Source organism: Grammomys surdaster, unplaced genomic scaffold (assembly GCF_004785775.1).
Source record: "Grammomys surdaster isolate TR1022 unplaced genomic scaffold, NIH_TR_1.0 183, whole genome shotgun sequence".
Classification (NCBI taxonomy): Eukaryota; Metazoa; Chordata; class Mammalia; order Rodentia; family Muridae; genus Grammomys; species Grammomys surdaster.
The window spans coordinates 2695791-2704376 of record NW_021604628.1 but is presented as its reverse complement, the minus strand read 5'-3'; the positions used below and the strand labels follow the sequence as shown (position 1 = coordinate 2704376).

The window sequence follows — 8586 nt, the reverse complement described above, 5'->3', positions numbered from 1 at the left end:
CCCCATCGGCGCACCCCTCCCCCGCCCCCGCCCCCGCCCCGGGCGCGGGTCAAGTGCGGGCCCCGGGCACCGCCCGCCCGACCGCCCGCCCGGCCCGCGGCGGAAGAGGCAGCGGCGGAGGCGGCGGCAGCGACGGCCTCGGCCGGTGTGATTGATAGGGACGGCGGCGGCGAGAGCGGCGGCGGCGGCGGCGGCGGAGCGGTTGAGTGACAGCTTACCTGGGTGCCAATCTTCATCACACTGACAAGCGGCTGCAGCAATCGGGACCCGCAGTGCCGCGCCCGCGTCCAACCGTCACGCCGACGCCGGGCCACGCGACACAGCCTCGCTCAATGGGAGGAGGGCGACGCCGACGCGCGCCGCATCAATATTCACCGCGGGGGCGGGGCCTGCCGAGCCCGGGCTCCGCCCCCGCCCAGCGCGACGGCGGGCAGGGGGCGGGGCGGGTGGGGCGGGGGCGAGGCAGGGGGCGGGGAGGGCCCCGGAGGGGCGGGGCAGAGGCCGGTCCCGCCCCGCGGCGCGCACTCAGCCTGGCCCCACCCAGCGGCCCAGCCCCGGCGCTAGTAGCAGCCTGCCCCGCCCCAGAGGCAGAGCTTACATTTCAGGACCACGCAGTGGGGCGTGGCCCACAGCGCTATAGACCACGCCTCCTCTGCTCCCTCCCTTCGGAAAAAGGTTTGTAGAGCTGGGTGGAACCATCTGCAGCTCGGGCGGGGAGGACGGGCTGTACCATCTGAGGACCTTCGATTCCTGGCCTCCCGGCTCCAGCTCTTCGTCCTGAACGGCGCCTCGCAATCAAGGTTCTGGAGCAGGAGTAGGCGCGGGGAGGTAGGCGTTCATCTTTGAGGAGGACTGAGCGCCTGAGATGTCTGACCTGGGACCTGACCATGGATGCAGTCTCCTGACTGACCGTGAAGTGACTGCGATCGGACATCTGGTTCGTTAAGACTCCAGGCCAAAAAAAAAAAAAAAAAGGGGGGGGGCTTTCCTTAGGAGGACTGGACATGGTGTTTCTAACCATATCCCGGGCCCCGTGGCTTCATTCACTGATAGCTGTAAAGACAGAGCGATGGAGGCCCTCGGTTTGTCTGGCTTGTCTATGCAGCAGCTGCCTGAGTGTGTGATCAGTGTCTCGCATCCGCGCACAGCTTAAAGCGGTTCCGATGACCCCACACTCCTCAAAAGGAATCTTGTACACCAGGACTGATGGCTGGAAGGAGCCTGAGGTAGCTGCAGCCCGTATCTCAGAGGACTCCCTCCTGTGTCCTCGGGGCTCCACAGGATGCCCTCAGGGTATCGCTCTCTTTGTAGCTACAGTTCACTTCACCACGGAACCCACGTGGAAGGAATGAACCAGCTACCAACACATATGTGTGGTATGCACACACATTTACATAGCAACAACAATCTTAATAAAATTTGAATAACTGGGTTTGGGGGCTGGAGATACGGCTCAGTTGATAAGAGCATACACAAAACCGTAGGTTGGATGCCCAACACACATAAACCTGGTATGACTGATGACACATGTCTGACATCCCAGCACTTGGGAAGTCAAAGCAGAAAGATCAGAAGTTCAAAGTCCTTATCTACCTTCTGAGGTCCTGGCCAGTATAGACCGTATCTCAAAAAACAAAGTTATTAAGAATTGCAAGGGATCAGCCGGGCAATGGTGGCGCACGCCTTTAATCCCAGCACTTGGGAGGCAGAGACAGGCGGATCTCTGAGTTCGAGGCCAGCCTGGTCTACAGAGTGAGTTCCAGGACAGCCAGGGCTATACAGAGAAACCCTGTCTTGAAAAAACCAAAAAAAAAAAAAAAAAAAGAATTGCAAGGGATCAACAAAAGAGTATCTTGTTTGTTTTGCTTTTTATCGCTGTGTTAAAACACCAACCAGAACAACCTAGAAGAGGAAAGGTCTTATCTGGTTTATATTGCCACATTATGGTCTGTCATCGAGGGATATTAAGGCAAGAACTGATGCAGAGACCATAAAGGTCTGTCACTCCTCTCCATGGTTTGGTCAGTATGTTTTCTTATACAAGTCTGGACCACCTTCCCAGGGTCGTCATCACCCACAGTGGTCTGGGTCATTACATCACCATACCATAGACCACAGGAATCCTTTGCTTCTCTCAAACCCTGTGACACAGGGCCTCCTCCTAGGGCTGAGATCCAGGGTGGCTTCTAAGGAAAGAATATTATACATTTAACTCCATTTATCATCCGTTCTGTGTCTTTACAATGTTCTTTGAAGTTTCCCTAGTAGGGGTTGAGAAGTGGCTCTGAGGTTAAAGGCAGGTATTACTCTTCCAGAGGACCGGAATTTGGTTTCCACAACCAATGTCAGATAGCAAACCATCTGTGAGTCCAGCTCCAAGGAATTCTCCACCCTCTCTGGCATCTGTGGGTACATACACCCAGAAACACATGTGGACATACACGTAAATAACTTGTAAAGCTCCTTCACTATTTTTCTAAAGACCATGTTTCAGAGCATGAAACGAAAAGCCACACAAACAGTAACTATACACAGAAATTCAAGAGTAGAATTCATTCCCATTTAGGAATCATCTTGGGGCTTAAGTTTGCAACCTGCTTTTCCTTCCCACTCAGGAAGCATCTGGACATGACCTCACTTTGGAACCTAAACATCTCTCTGATTTTATTTATCCTGTTTCTGAGTTTACCCCAACTGTCATTGACAGAAAAGAGGATTTTAGTCCTCTGAGTGTAGGTGCTCGTGGCGGACACATGTCTGCAGGTATAAAAGAGGGAGGAACCAGAAAGCCACCCCTGCACAGTGTGTAGAGCAGTCACATCGGGCAGTAAGAAAGTGACTTGACTGGGATGGGGGCCAGACAGCTGGTGGTGTGTTCCATGCAAAACCACAACTAGGGCAGAATTTGACAGAGCCGGCAGCTTAAAGGACCGAACTTTCCCTCTGCCTCAGGCAGGGCTCAGGATTGCAAGGGGACCTCTCAGAAAAAGAAAGACATGGTGGACCCTGACCACCAGGGCTTCAGTGTGTACATCAGCCCAGTAATCATCAGATGGACACGGGCAGTCCTGCTGTCGCATGTAAGCTAGAGGAGGACCTTGGACATCCTTAAGGATCTGGGGATCTGGAAGGAGGATTATGATGGATATGCAGAGCTTGTCATGGTGTGGGGTACTTGTAATCCCCGCGACTCATGAGGCTGAGTCTGGAGGATTGGGAGTTCAGATCCAGCCTGAGTGATTTTAGCAAATCTGTCCCTCGTCTCGAAATCAACCAGCTAAGGTTGGTGTTGCCTATCTGTAATCCTAGCACTTGGTGGTGGAGGCAGGAGGGTCAGAGGTCAAAAACATCCTTGGCTACATAGCGAGTTCCAGGCCAGCCAGTCAGATGGCCAGGCCAATATGAGGCCCTGTCTCTGAAGAATGAAAACCAAGGGCAAAAAAACAAAGCAACCAAACAATCAGTTATAATGTGTAGATGCCACTAGAGTTGTTCCTTTTTCTGTTTTCTGTTTCTCTTTGTGTGTAGTATCATGTGCACATGAATACCTGCTCATGTGTGTGACTGTGTGGGTGCGTGAGGTGTGTAGATCAGGGGCTAACATTGGCTGTCCTCCTCACTCAGTCTCTGCCTTACCTTTTGAGTCAAAGTCTCTCACTGGACCTATAGCTACCTGTCAATTGGGGCATCCCCCTGTCTCTACCTCCCCAGCTCTGCGATTATAGGTGTGTAAAGCCACTGAAACTTTTCACATGAGTGGTAAGGATCAAAGTCAGACCCTCCATCTCTCCAGGCCCCAAAGTGTTTTTTTCCCCAAGTCTCTTTATACTGGGTAGACAAAGTTTCCTAGAGCTACCATAACTGACCGAGTGATCTAATATCTGAGGAGGTCAGAAGGGCCTCAAGGTTCAATCAGGACTGATTTCCCTTCTATAGAAGAGTAGAGGAGTAGAGGAGTCGAGGAGGAGATAGAAAGGAGGAGGTAGAAAGGAGGAGATAGAAAATAGGAGAATAAAGAAGACTTGAAGAGACTCCACCGGACTCTGGCTTGTATCTATCTTTTGCGTCTCTCGCCCCTTTTTTCCCCTTCCTCCGTCCCCACTTTCTCTCTTGCTAGACCCTGACCTGCCGACCGGAGCAGCAGAACCGGCCGGCCTTTACAAAGTAACAGAACCTGACGGCCGTTACAAAAGAAACGGCGGTTACACCATGTAGTTGCTGGGAATTGAACTCAGGACTTTGGAAGAATAGTCAATGCTCTTAATTGCTGAGCCACCTCTCCAGCCCCAGAAAAACAGTTTATTTGGCTTACACATCCCATCACTGTTCATCACTGAAGGACAACAGGACAGGAACTCAAGCAGGGCAGGAACCTAGAGACAGGAGCTGATGCAGAGGCCATGGAGGGATGCTACTTACTGGCTTGCTCCTCATGGCTTGCTCAGCTTGCTTTCTTATAGAACCAGGACCACCAGCCCAGGGATGGCCCCACCCACAATGGGCTGGACCCTCCCCCATCAATCACTAATGAAATTCACTAAGAAAATGCCCTACAGGGTGGCCTATGGCCTGATCTTACGGAGCCGTTCTCTCTCTCAGTTGCAGCTCTCTCCTCTCTGATGACTTTACCTTGTGTCAAGTTGATTTAAAACTAGCCAGCACACCTGTTCTGGTACCCAGTCTCTGGTCCTGGCCCCTGGCCCAAAGCTCCTGAGTCCTTGAGACTTCCTGGGAGGTGGAAATGCCTTTTGTCTTAATAGATAACTCTTGGTGTCTCCTAAATTTTGGAAAACCACCCAAAAGACAAGCTCTGATGAGGAGCCTGGAGCTTTCTGTCCCCTCTTCCTCTGAGAAGCAGAGGGTAGTGGTTTGGATAAGAAGTGTCCCCCATAGTCCCAGGCATGGACATTAAGGAGCTGTGGCCTTGCTGGAAAAAGTACATCACTGTGTGGGAGGTTGAGGGTGTTTGAGATTAAAACAAACGAAAACACCTCATGTGGGTCTCACTTAACCGCCTCTGGACTTTGTGCTTGCGGCTCAACATAGGAGCGCCCAGCTTCCCGCTGTAACCGCCATGCCTGCTGCTTGCTGCCCTGCTGTCTTAGTTAGGGTTTCATTGCTGTGAAGAGACACCATGACCAAGGCAACTCTTATAAAGGACAACATTTAATGGAGGCTGACCTGCAGGTTCAGAGGTTTAGCCCATTATCGTCATGGCGGGAAGCATGGCTGTATCCAGGCAGGCATGGTTCTAGAGAAGGAGCTGAGAGTTCTACATCTTGATTCACAGGCAGCAAGGAAGAGACTGGGCCCCACAAAAAGACTGAGACCTCAAAGCCCACCCCCACAGTGACACACGTCCTCTAATGAGGCCACACCCACTCCAACAAGGCCACACCCACTCCAACAAGGCCACGCCTCCTAACAGTGCCACTCCGCATAGGCGGAACATTCAAACCTATGATGAGTCTTTGGGGGCCAAATCTCATGCACTTACCACTTTGATGGCTCTCTTCTGCCTCTGGAACCGTGATCCTAAATAAACTCTTCCTTCTATAAGCCGCCTTGCTCATGGTGTTACATCAGAGTAACAGAAAGGTACCCAACAGAGAGGAACTGTAGGATTCAGAGAACTTCCAGATGTGGGAGCTGGGGAGGGTGGTGCCTGTCAAGGGCATGACAGCCCTTCCCTATACCTCAGAACTATAAAAAGATAAATGGAAGTAAAATGTCTTTCGGAGTTCTATGCGCACAATTCTAGCAAGTGCCAAAATATACTCAGAGGAATTCAAATTCAAGGCATAAAAACCTCCAATTTATAGCAAATCTGTCCAAAGCACTGATACCAGCCAAGACCTGAAGCTATTGTCTGAAGTGGGGTCCCGGGGGTCGGGGAGAGGCATTGAGTCTTGGCCTGTGGGATCTGATGCTCCAGGTGGAGCCAGGGTTGAGTGAAGCTTCCACCTGGGGATTGAAATGTGGGGAGAAGCCCACCAGGCTAAGACCACGGATACACTCTGCAGCAGAGGTAGAGAGACCAGGTTGTTCTGTTCTCTTGTGCTCTTCCTACTGTGCCCTAATCAACTCACACAATTGGAAAAGCTGGGCCCTGTGCATGAGGGAATTGCAATCTGGATGCAGGTCCTTGCTGCTTGAGGATTCTCTCAGCTGTTCACTTCCCCACCTCCACAACCCAATTCAACATGATCCCACAGCCCAGTTTGAGACTAGCTAAAAGGCTGTCCATGTGGTGGGCTCGGACCAGGGTGCTAGGGCGATACAGTTTACCACCAGGGTGCTAGGGCAATACAGTTTACCACGGTATTTCTCAGTGGTAACTGCTCAGGTTTGGAGAACAGTCCTCAACTGTGTGTGGAAGGCTTGGCCACCAGTCTAGGATGTTACAGGGAGGTGGTGGGGCCTTTCACAGGTAGAGCCTAGGAGAGGAAGTTAGCTCACTGGAGGCCCGCCTTTAACAAGTAAATTGGGAACCCAGTCCTACTTCTCTCTTGCTTCCTGGATGCTTCGTGAGGAGCCTCCCCCAGCACAGGCTCTAACCTTAATGTGTTGCTTCAGCATACATCCGATGCAACAGGGCTGATAGACCACGGGTCAGAACCTCCAAAACAGTTAAGTCTTTTAAACCTTCCTTCTCCTTAAGTCGACAATCTCAGGGATCTTGTGGTAGTAACAGCTAACCAACACAGACACTTAAAACCCGTTCATCTGCAAAGTGTTTGCTGGGGGGGTGGGGTCCACCCTGGAGGAACTGTGCTGGGGGTCTAAACTCACCTAACAGCAAGGTGTGGTCCCGGAAAGTGTAAGCAGAGAGCGACCCAGAACTGCAAGGGTCTGGCTCCCATGGTTCCTGGTTTTACTCCGACAGCTGGAAGCTTTGGATGCTTTCCCAATGCGAAGCCTTTGTTCCACTCCTGCCCCCAGAACAGCTGTGTTTCTGGTACAGCATCCTACAGCCCTGGGGTCCTACGGGCCCTTTAGATGCAGGGCCAGACGCTGGCTTTTTATACCCATGCTGCTCAGTGTGGCAGTAAGGCGGTCATACTGTGGGTTAGACAGACCTGTCTCCCAGGCCACAAGCGGCCACACTACCCTGTGCCCGTGGCTACTCTGTGTTCTTGGCAAGCAGTACCAACTTGTGTAGCCAGTTGTAGCTTCAGTTTCTTTTCAGAGTTGGCCAGCTTCCAGATTAGATCCACAGATGCAAGGGATGGTAAGGTTTTTAGTAAAGCGTTGTTTTGTCCTGTCTGGGTCAGACTCTTGCTGTGTGGCCCAAGCTAGCCTTCCACTTGGCAATTTTTCTGCTTCAGCCTCCCCCCCCCCATGTTGGGATGACAGGGATGACCCTTCAGGACCAGGGCTGTAAAGTTTGGGAAGTAAACCCAAAAGTCTTCATGTGGCGGGGTGGGGGGGCATCTTCTTCCTCCTGACGCCCAGTACGGAGCTGGGGACAGGTCAGCTTGACTGTGCCCAACTCAGTCTCACAAAGGAGCCAATATACTGAGTCAAGATTGATTCTCTTTGTTGTTGGCTACAAAGATTGATCCACTGTAAACACTTCTCAAAGCCCTCTGGCTTCTTTCAAGACTCTCTCATAATATAGCAAATATAGGAGTCCCTTCCTTTTGAAGGTTGGAGGTTATCTCATTATGTGGGCAGATCCCACTGTGCTAATTTACCCATCAGCCTCAGGGCATTTGGGTGGCTCCTAGATTTTTTTTTTTTTTTTTTTTTTTTTTGCTATTATGAATAGGGCTTTTCTGAAGCTGGAGGTGCTGGAGCACACTTTAAGTCTTTTAAAAAATATATTTTGTTTCAAAGTATGTACAAGGGTTTGTGCGCATGAATGCAATGCTCCAAGGCAGCTCTCCCTAAAGCTGGGGCTAACCTCATGTCGTGAGCCACTTGATACGGGCCTGGTGGAAGAGCAGTCCGTGCTAGCTCTCCAGCCCCCTGTATGTTGTTTGGTTGGTTTTAAAATAAGGTCTCATGTATCCCAGGCTGGCCTTGAACTTATTGTGTAGCTGAGGTTAGCCCCCCACATCCGGCTCTGGGACGTTGGGATGACAGGTGTGTGTCACCACGCCCTGTTTCCTAAATCCATTGTCTAATCTCTCTGGATCGGCAGCCATCCTGTTCTCCACAGCAGCTGGGAGGTTTCGCATCACCACCATCTGCACACAAGGGTTGGAGTCTCTCCACAATCTCCCCGTCCCCCCACCCCTGTGTGTGTGTGTGTCTGTCTGTCTGTCTCTCTTTCTCTCTTTCACTCTCTGTCTTTTTCTTTCCTTCTCTCTGTCTCTTTCTCTCTGTCTCTGTTTCTTTCTCTTTCTGTCTCTCTGGGTTTCTCTTTCTCTATGTTGCTCTCTATCTCTCTGTCTCCTTCTCTCTCTGTCTCTCTGCCTGTCTTTCTGTTTCTGTCTGTCTCTCTGTCTCTGTCTATCTCTCTGTCTCTTTCTCTCTCTGTCTCTCTCTCTCTGCCTGTCTTTCTCTGTCTGTCTCTCTGTCTGTCTCTCTGTCTTTCTGTCTCTGTCTGTCTCTCTGTCTCTTTCTCTCTGTGTCTCTCTC

At 51.4% G+C, this 8586-nt stretch overlaps 1 protein-coding gene across 2 annotated transcripts in view; it reads right to left on the bottom strand.

Annotated features, from left to right (window-relative positions):
- Pknox1 (PBX/knotted 1 homeobox 1) overlaps window positions 1-292 on the bottom strand; it is a 42726-nt gene extending 42434 nt beyond the window's left edge. For both annotated transcript variants that reach the window (XM_028767868.1, XM_028767870.1), the window contains exon 1: window positions 219-292. The gene's annotated coding sequence lies outside the window, so the exon portion shown is untranslated. The remainder of the gene's footprint in view (window positions 1-218) is intronic.
- Between the last annotated feature and the right edge of the window lie 8294 nt (window positions 293-8586).